The sequence below is a fragment of the Mustelus asterias genome, chromosome 6 (genome assembly GCF_964213995.1).
Source record: "Mustelus asterias chromosome 6, sMusAst1.hap1.1, whole genome shotgun sequence".
Lineage (NCBI taxonomy): Eukaryota > Metazoa > Chordata > Chondrichthyes > Carcharhiniformes > Triakidae > Mustelus > Mustelus asterias.
Genome location: NC_135806.1, coordinates 33,038,540 through 33,049,286, shown reverse-complemented (window position 1 = coordinate 33,049,286; position 10,747 = coordinate 33,038,540).

The following is a 10,747-nucleotide window of genomic DNA, read 5'->3' as shown; positions in this document are numbered from 1 at the left end:
TGGAAGAAACCCATGCAGACACAGGAAGAACGTGCAAACTCCATACAGGCAATCACCCAAGGACGCAATCGAACCCAGGCCCCTGGCACTGTAGTCTAAGGATATGGAGTAAACCTTTTGGGACTAAGATGAGGAGAAATTCCTTCACCCAGAGAGTGGTGAGCCTGTGGAATTGGAGCCTGTGGAGACAGCAATGCTAACCAGTATGCCACCGTGCTGCATTTATTTTGACTTGGTTTATTATTGTCACATGTATTGGTGTACAGTGAAAAGAATTGTTTCTTGCACACTATATAGACAAAGCATACCGTTCATAGAGAATGATGTGGAGATGCCGGTGTTTGACTGGGGTGGGCACAGCCAGAGCTCTCACAACACCAAGTTAAAGTCCAACAGGTTTATTTGGTATCACGATCTTTCGGAGCATTGCTGCTTTATCAGGTGAGTGGAGAATTGGGTACACAAACACATAGAGACTCAATTGCAAGATAATGGTTGGAATATGAGTCTTTACAGGTAATCAAGTCTTTACAGGTACAGACAATGCGAGTGGAGAGAGAGATAATCACAGGTTAAAGAAGTGTGAATTGCCTCAAGCCAGGACAGTTAGTAGGATTTTACAAGCCCAGGCCAAATGGTGGGGGTTACACGTAGTGTGACATGAACCCAAGATCCCAGTTGAGGCCGTTCTCATGCTGTGGAACTTCGCGATCAGTTTCTGCTTGGCAATTCTGCGTTGCCATGTGTCTTGAAGGCCGTCTTGGAGAACGCGTACCCGAAGATCGGAGGCTGAATGCCCTTGACTGCTGAAGTGTTCCCCGACAGGAAGGGAACACTCCTGCCTGGTGATTGTCGCGTGGTGTCTGTTCATCCATTGTCGTAGCATCTGCATGGTCTCACCGATGTACCATACCTCGGGAGATCCTTTCCTGCAGCGTATGAGGTAGACAATATTGGCTGAGTATGTACTGTGTACCTGGTGGGTCATGTTCTCATGTGTGATGGTGGCATCCTGTTCAAAGGCACATGTTGCAGAGGTTGCTGTGGCAGGGTTGTGTGGTGTTGTGGTAGCTGTTCTCTTGAAGGCTGGTTGGTTTGCTGTGAACAGTTGCCTGTTTGAGGTTGCGCGGTTGTTTGTTGGCAAGTAGTGGGGGTGTGGGGATGGCCTTGGTGAGATGTTCATCTTCATAGATGACACGTTGAAGGCTCAGAAGATGTTGTAGTTTCTCCGCTCCGGGGAAGTACTGGACGATGAAGGGTACTCTGTTGGCCGTGTCCCATGTTTGTTCATAGGAAAGGAATGTAGTGTTAGTCATAGCGAGGGTGCAGAGAAAGATCAACTTAATGCGAGGTAGCTCATAGCTCACCCTCCCACCTGGCTTTGTGTCATGTGTTTTAAAGTATGATTACACAATGGCATCTTGCGTGAATGTTTTGTGAGATCTAGCACTTTCATTCCAGACATGCTACTGCACTTTGTTTTTCCAAATGTTTTCTGACTATGCTTGAATTACATTGACGGTGCTTTCATTCTCATGAGATGGAGTTGTTTGTGCCAATGCCTTCCCTCCATTTTCCCCAGTTTCTTTTAATTGTTGAGAAATTGTGGGTTGGCTACGCTGAAGGGGAAGGCCCCAGGTCCTGTCTATTTGTATGAAGCTGAAATTGCTGCTGTTTTATCAGTGTACTCAGATGGAGTCTTCCTCCCATGTGATACAAATATTTCATAAAGACATCTGTTTTGATTGTTTCAACACTAATCACAACATGTTCGGAGGTTTTGGTTGGAGAGAATGTCTATAAAGCATAATTTTCAAATATTTATGCATCATGAAACCCACGTGATCTTTTAAACAAACTGTTACAATTTAGTTCTAAGAAGACACATGCAGGTAGAGAACAGTATATGTATTTCTGGAGATTTGTGACTTCAGTCACTCAGAATCATATGTTCCTCAGTAATACAAAATTGTTTTGTATGAGTGGATTTATTAAATCACAAAATATGGTGCAATTAGATATATATTTATGTCAGCAAGATCCAATAAAATGCTGGTTGGCGGAGTTCTATACTTGTGATGTACTGTCATGTTTCTACCTGAAATTCTAGTAGTACTGTGAGGACCTGCCATTGCTAGTTGCATTGAGGGTTGCATGGGCCAGAGGGCTTTGTCCCTTGGGCTGACCAATCTATTTGAGTCATGTGGAAATTCAAACCTTTGGAATATAATCCTCTTGTGTTGAAAAAAGCTCGGTGAAAAAGTGGCACTGATCTGGGGTCGGCATAGTGGTTAGCACTGCTGCCTCACAGCATCAGGGATCCATGTTCAATTCTGGCCTTGGGTGATTGTGTGGAGTTTGCACGTTCTCCTTCTGAGTGGGTTTCCTCCGGGTGCTCCAGTTTCCTCCCACAGTCCAGAAGATGTGCAGGTTAGGTGGTTTGGCCATGCTCAATTGCCCTTCAGTGTTCACAGGTGTGTATGTTAGGGGGATTAGTGAGGTAAATACCTGTTGTTAGAGGGATAGGGCCTGGGTAAGATGTGCTGTTGGAGAGTTGGTATAGACTCGATGGGCTGAATGGCCTCCTTTTGCACTGTAGGGATTCTATTGTCTGTCTGCTTTGTTGGGACTAGTTATAGGAAATTGAATTGTTTAACTTGTGAAAATTTGCTTTGCTTTGGACTTGCTGTTCACGACAGGGGTATGTTCTCAATTTTGCTTGCCTTTGCAAGACACAGTGGGGGGAAAAAATGCATTTTACAATGTAGTGAGTTGTTTTACAGTTCAATTTTTAGATGGTACTTTTAGTACTATCTTGAACACTCTGACTCAGAGGCTAAATGCAAAATGTGGGACAGGGTATTCCTGATTGATTCCTATCTGTGCTGAGTTAGCTACATCTGTCTGATTGCACTGCTCCATGTTAGAAAATCCATTCATTTCTTCGAAATGTTTTCTGAAAAAGCATGTCTTAATGTTAGCCAAGTCCAAACCTCTTCTCATTCGTTATTTTATTCATATTAAACAGCCTGTTGACACTTATCTCTTAAAAATGGACAAAGAATTGAAAGATTGCTGGATGTTGCACCAGCAAAAATAGGAGGAACTACATGTAATGGATAAATTGGCAGCAATTCCTCCAGCCTTGCTTATTTTTGATTCTTTCACTTGGAAACTTTGCACATCTGTACCCCCAACACTGGCTTGGCATTCTTTGATGGAACACTCTTGCTAACTTTATCCGCCCCTCCCCCACCTGCTTTGCACTACACCCTTTTGAAATCTTTTTCAAATATCATGTTTTGACTTACTTCAGTGACCCCGTCCATGACTCTGTCTATTTCTTTATCTCATAGAGGTTTACAGCATTGAAACAGGCCCTTCAGCCCAATTTGCCCATGCCGCCTTTTTTTTAAACCACTAGGCTAGTCCCAATTGCTCATGTTTGGCCCATATCCCTCCATACCAATCTTATCCATGTAACTGTCTAAATGCTTTTTAAAAGACAAAATTGTACCTGCCTCTACTACTGCCTCTGGCAACATTCCACACACTCACCACCCTCTGTGTGAAAGGATTGCCCCTCTGGACCCTTTTGGATCTCTCCCTTCTCACCTTAAACCTATGCCCTCTAGTTTTAGACTCCCCTACCTTTGGGAAAAGATGTTGACTGTCTCGCTGATCTATGCCCCTCATTATTTTATAGACCTCTATAAGATCACCCCTAAGTCTCCTCCGCTCCAGGGGAAAAGTCCCAGTCTCTCCAGCCTCTCCTGATAACTCAAGCCATCAAGTCCCGGTAGCATCTTAGTAACTTTTTTGTGCACTCTTTCCAGTTTAATAATATCCTTTCTATAATCGGGTGATGCAGTATTCCAAGTGTGGCCTTGTACAAATTCAGCCAAACGACCCAGCTCCTGTATTCAATGTTCTGACCAATGAAACCAAGCATGCTGAATGCCTTCTTCACCTGTCTACCTGTGACTCTACTTTCAAGGAGCTATGAACCTGTACCCTTAGATCTTTGCTCTATAACTCCCCCCATCGCTCCACCATTAACTGAGTAAGTTCTGCCCTGGTTTGATCTACCAAAATGCATCACCTCACATTTATTTAAATCAAACTCCATCTGCCATTCATCAGCCCACTGGGCGGCATGGCGGCACAATGATTAGCACTGCTGCTTCACAGCGCCAGGGACCTGGGTTGGATTCATGGCTTGGGTCACTGTCGGTGTGGAGTTTGCACATTCTCCCCGTGTCTGTGTGGATTTTCCCCCAAGTGCTCCAGTTTCCTCCCACAATCTGAAAGATGTGATGGTTAGGTGCATTGACCCAAACAGGTGCTGGAGTGTAGCAACTAGGGGAATTTCACATAACTTCATTGCAGTGTTAATGTACACCTTACTTGTGACTAATAAATAAACCACTGGCCCAATTGTTTAAGATCCTGTTGCAATCCTAAATAACCACCTTCACTGTCCACTATGCCATCAATCTTGGTGTCATCTGCAAACTTAATAACCATGCCTCCTAAATTCTCATCCAAATCATTAATAAAAATGACAAATAACAGTGGACCCAGCACTGATCCCTGAGGCACACTGCTGGTCACAGGCCTCCAGTTTGAAAAATAACCCTCTGCAATCACGACTTTTGTCAATCCAATTTTGTATTCAATTGGCTACCTCCCCCTGGATCCCGTGAGATTTAACCTTGTGCAACAACCAACCATGCGATACCTCGTCAAAGGCCTTGCTGAAGTCCATGTAGACAACATCAACTGACTGCCCTCATCTACCTTCTTGGTTATCCCTTCAAAAAATGCAATCAAATTTATGAGACATGATTTTCCACTCACAAAGCTGACTGTCCGTAATCAGTCCTCGCCTCTCTAAATGCCTGCAGATTCTGTCTCTCAGAATACCTTCTCACAACTTACCCACCACAGATATTAGGCTTAATGGCTTGTAGTTCCCAGGTTTTATCCCTGCAGCCCTTCTTAAACAAAGGCTCAACATTTGCCACTCTAAAATCTTCAGGCACCTCATGTGGCTGTCGATGATTCAAATATCTCTGCTAGGGGGACACATAATTTCCTCCCTAGCCTCCCACAATGTCCTGGGATACACTTCATCAGGTCCCGGGGATTTATCTACCTTGATGCGCTTTAAGACTTCCAGCACCACCTCCTCTGTAAAATGTACACTCCTCAAGACATCAATCACTATTTATTTCCCCAAGTTCCATCTATGGCATCTGTGCCTTTCTCAACAGTAAATACTGATGAGAAATATTCATTTAGGATCTTGCCCATCTCTTGTGGATCCACACATAGATTACCTTGTTGATCCTTAAGAGGCCCTACTCTCTCCCTTGTTACTCTTTTGCTCTTTATGTATTTGTAGCAGCCCTTTGGATTCTCCTTTGCCTTATCTGCCAAAGCAATCTCGTGTCCCCTTTTTGCCCTCCTGATATCTCTCTTAACTCTACTTCTCCATCTTCTATACTCTTCAAGAAATCCACTTGATCGTTGCCTATGCATGTCATATGTCTCCTTCTTCTTCTTGACCAGGGTCTCAATATCCCGAGTCATCCAGGGCTCCCTATTTCCCTGGTTAACATACTTTTGAAAGCCCCCCCCCCCCCGTTTACCAGCCATCCCTTTGCCTGCCAACAGAATCCCCCAATCAATTTTTGAAAGTTCCTGCCTAATACCATCAAAATTGGCCTTATCCCAATTTAGAATTTTAACCTTTGGGACAGACCGATCATTCTCCATAGGTATCTTAAAACGAATAGAATTATGGTCACTGGTCCCAAAGTGATCCCTCACTAACACCTCTGTCACTTGCCCTTCCTTTTTTCCCCAAGAGGAGGTCAAGCTTTGCCCCCTCTCCAGTCGGGCCATCCACATACTGAATGAGAAATTCTTCCTGAATACACTCAACAAATTTCTCTCCATCCAAGCCCCTAAACTATGGCTGCCTCAGTCAATGTTGGGAAAGTTCACGTCCCCTTCTATTACCCCCCTATTTTTTTTGGAGTTATCTATAATCTCCTTACATATTTGCTCCTCAATTTCCCGCTGACTTATCTGGAGGGCAATCCTATCAAAGTGATTTCCCCCTTCTTATTTCTCAGTTCTACCCATATAAACTCAGTGGGTGAACCCTCAGAAATATGCCCTCTCCGTACTGCTGTGATGTTTTCCCTAATCGAAACTGCAACTCCCCCTTCTCTCTCATCTCCTGTTCTATCTTTCCTGTCGTATCTGTACCCTGGAACATTGAGCTGCCAGTCCTGCCCCTCCCTGAGCCATGTTTTAGTAGTAGCTATAATATCCCAGCCCCATGTACCCATCCTGCCCTGATTTCATCTGCCTTGCCCATCAGGACTCTTGCAGTGAAATAAGTGCAGTTTAATCTGGACTTCCCTTGCTCTCTGCCCTGCTTTTGCCTGACCTATTTAGTACTAGGAGTACTCTCTCTCCTCCCCCCCCCCCCCCCCCCCCCCCCAACAAGTTTAAACTCTCCAGAGTGACTCTAGCAAATCTCCCCACCAGGATATTCGTCCACCTCCAGTTCAGGTGTAATCCGTCGCTCTTGAATAGGTCACCCCTGCCTCAATAGAGATCCCAATGATCCACAAATTGAAATTTTTGCCCCCTGCACCAGCTCTCAAGCCACACATTCATCTGCCTCACCTTCCTATTCCTACTCTGACTAGCACGTGACACTGGCAGTAGTCCAGAAATTACTACAAAGAAAAGTACAGCACAGGAATGGGCCCTTCGGCCCTCAAAGCCTGTGCCGATCATGATGCCTCCCTAAAACCGCATGCACTGACGGAGCCCGTATCCTTCCATTCCCACCCTATTCCTGTATTTGTCTAGTTGAAAATGCCGATATTGTATCTGCTCCCACCACCTCCCGGGCAGCATGTTCCAGACATTCACTATCCTCTGTGTAAAAAAAAAACTTGCCTCACACATCTCCTCTGAACTTTTCTCCACACACCTTTAACCTATGTTCCCCAGTACTTGACTTTTCTACCCTAGGAAAGAGCACCTGACAATCCACTCTGTCCTAGTCACTCATAGTCTTGTAAACCTTTATCAAGTCACCCCTCAACCTCCGTCGTTCCAGTGAGAACAAACCGAGTTTATCCAACCTCTCCTTGTAGCTAATACCCTCCAGACCAGGCAACATCCTGGTAAATCTCTTCTGTGCTCTCTCCTAAGCATCCACATCATTCTGGTAATGTAGCGACCAGAGTTGTACACAATATTCTAAATGAGGCCTAGCTAAGGTTCTGTACAGCTGCAGCATGACCTGCCAATTTTTATACTCAATACCCCCAACAGATGTAGGCAAGCATGCTGTATGCCTTCTTATAGAGTCATCGAGGTTTAGAGCATGGAAACAGGCCCTTCGGCCCAACTTGTCCATGCCGCCCTTTTTTTAAAAAACCGCTAAGCTAATCCCAATTGCCCGCATTTGACCCATATCCCTCTATACCCATCGTACCCATGAAACTTTCTAAATGCTTTTTAAAAGACAAAATTGTACCTGCCTCTACGAGAAATCTTAGAAAGAAATCTTAGAAACCCTACAGCACAGAAAGAGGCCATTTGGCTCATCACGTCTGCACTGACCACAATCCCACCCAGGCCCTACCCCCATATCCCTACATATTTACCCACTAATCCCTCTAACCTACGCATCCCAGGGCACTAAGGGAAATTTTAGCATGGCCAATCAACCTAACCCGCACATCTTTGGACTGTGGGAGGAAACCGGAGCACCCGGAGGAAACCCACGCAGACACGAGGAGAATGTGCAAACTCCACACAGACAGTGACCCGAGCCGGGAATTGAACCCAGGACCCTGGAGCTGTGAAGCAGCAGTGCTAACCACTGTGCTACCGTGCCGCCCTCCTGTTGGACTTTAACCTGGTGTTGTGAGACTTCTTATCAATGGAAGAAGCCAGAGAGTGGTAGTGGAGGATTGCTTCTCTGAGTGGAGGCCTGTGACTAGTGGTGTGCCACAAGGATCAGTCCTGGGTCCATTGTTGTTTGTCATCTATATCAATGATCTGGATGACAATGTGGTAAATTGGATCAGCAAATTTGCTGACGATACAAAGATTGAGGAAGGTTTTCAAAGCTTGCAGTGGGATTTGGACCAGCTAGAAAAATGGGCTGAAAAATGGCAGATGGAGTTTAATACAGACAAGTGTGAGGTATTGCACTTTGGAAGGACAAACCAAGGTAGCACATACAAGGTAAATGGTAGGACACTAAAGAGTGCAGTAGAACAGAGGGATCTGGGAATACAGATACATAATTCCCTAAAAGTGGCGTCACAGGTAGATAGGGTTGTAAAGAGTGCTTTTGGGACATTGGCCTTTATAAATCAAAGTTTTGAGTATAAGAGTTGGAATGTTATGGTTAGGTTGTATAAGACATTGGTGAGGCCGAATTTAGAGTATTGTGTGCAGTTTTGGTCACCTAATTACAGGAAGGATATTAATAAGGTTGAAAGAGTGCAGAGAAGGTTTATAAGGATGTTGCCGGGACTTGAGAAACTGAGTTACAGAGAAAGGTTGAATAGGTTAGGACTTTATTCCCTGGAGCGTAGAAGAATGAGGGGAGATTTGATAGAGGTGTATAAAATTATGATGGGTCTAGATAGCATGAATGCAAGCAGGCTTTTTTCCACTGAGGCTAGGGGAGAAAAAAACTAGAGGACATGGGTTAAGGGTGAAGGGGGAAAAGTTTAAAGGGAATATTAGGGCGGGCTTCTTCACACAGAGAGTGGTGGGAGTGTGGAATGAGCTGCCAGATGAAGTTGTGAATGCAGACTCACTTTTAACATTTAAGAAAAACTTGGACAGGTACATGGATGAGAGGGGTGTGGAGGGATATGGTCTAGGTGCAGGTCAGTGGGACGAGGCAAAAAATGGTTCAGCACAGCCAAGAAGGGCCAAAAGGCCTGTTTCTGAGCTGTAATGTTCTATGGTTCCGTCTCAAGTAGGCTTACATTAACTCTGCAATGAAATTACTGTGAAAATCCTCTGATTGCCACACTCCGGCATCTGTTCGGCTACACTGAGGGAGAATTTAGCATGGCCAATGCACCTAACCAGCACATCTTTCAGACAGGGGACCTATATCTCAGTGGCAAGGCGCAAAAAAGCACCTGTTCAAGAGGTAGAAACATTTAGATTGATGACAAAGCTATAAACAGACTGAATGAAATCGGAGATGCACAGAAATCTAATGAAGGAGGTGCTCAGACACTGCGTTAAAGGATGGCCAGCACGTGTGCTGCACAAATCCCATTTTCAGACAATCCCGTAGAATCTGTGCAGTGCAGTGAGACCATTCAACCCATCGGGCCTGATTTTACCATTTTCATTCCAAGTGCCGAATCTGGGCGTAATGCAGATCCGACTTAGAAATCTGCTTTCAGGCACCCCCATATGCGCTCAGCCATCTCCAGTCCCATTCGCGCTGTGGTCGGGGTTTAGCACGGCCAAAACGATCGGAGCTCTGAACTGCGCATGCGCAGTTTGAAAAAAATTTGAAAAAGCGCGCCCCTGTCAGATTGCTCCCGGGCCGCAGAACATAGAACATAGAACAGTACAGCACAGAACAGGCCCTTCGGCCCACAATGTTGTGCCGAGCTTTGTCTGAAACCCAGATCAAGCTATTTCCTCCCTATCATCCCGAAGTACTCCATGTGCCTATCCAATAGCTTCTTAAATGTTCCTAAAGTTTCTGACTCCACTATCCCTGCAGGCAGTCCATTCCACACCCCAACCACTCTCTGCGTAAAGAACCTACCTCGGACATCCTTCCTATATCTCCCACCATGAACCCTATAGTTATGCCCCCTTGTTACCGCTCCATTCAACCGAGGAAATAGTCTTTGAACGTTCACTCTATCTATCCCCCTCATCATCTTATAAACCTCTATCAAGTCTCCTCTCAACCTCCTCCGCTCCAAAAAGAAAAGCCCAAGTTCCCTCAACCTTTCCTCATAAGACCTACCCTCCAAACCAGGCAGCAGCCTGGTAAATCTCCTTTGCACTCTTTCCAGTGTCTCCACATCCTTCTTATAGTGAGGTGACCAGAACTGCACACGCAAAGCAGAGAAAGAGGCCCGAGAGCGACAAGCGGGAGCGATGGCCCCCACACACATCACTGTCCCCCTTATCCAACCCCCCACTACCCAGACCGATCGCCACCCCTGCCCCCCTCCCGTCCCCACCGATTGCCCGCAGAGTGGCAGCGGAACCCCCCCGCCCCCCACCAGAGATCCATCTGCCCCAGCACCACCAGAGATCTATCTACCCCCCACCACCAAAGATCCATCTGCACCCCCCCCCCCCCCCTCCCCACCAGTGAGCGATCGGCCCTCCCCCCACCCCCCGAGATACATCCCCCCCCCAGACAACGATGTGGGCACACCCACCCACCCCCCCCCCCCCCCCCCCCCCCCCCGCAAGAGAATGACGTGCCCCCCCCCCCCGTTGGAAACACTGAACGTGCCCTTCAGAAGCTGGAGCGTCCGTTTCAGGCTTTTATTTAGCAGGTCCATTACGGCGTGGTTCTGGATTGGCAAACGCGGTGGTAAAGGGGAAAATGCTGATAAAGTCGGGCGGGCAGTTCATTAATTCCATTTAAATGTATGCACGTACATTTAAATCGTCGTTGCGCCTGTTTTGGGCGCGGCGCGAA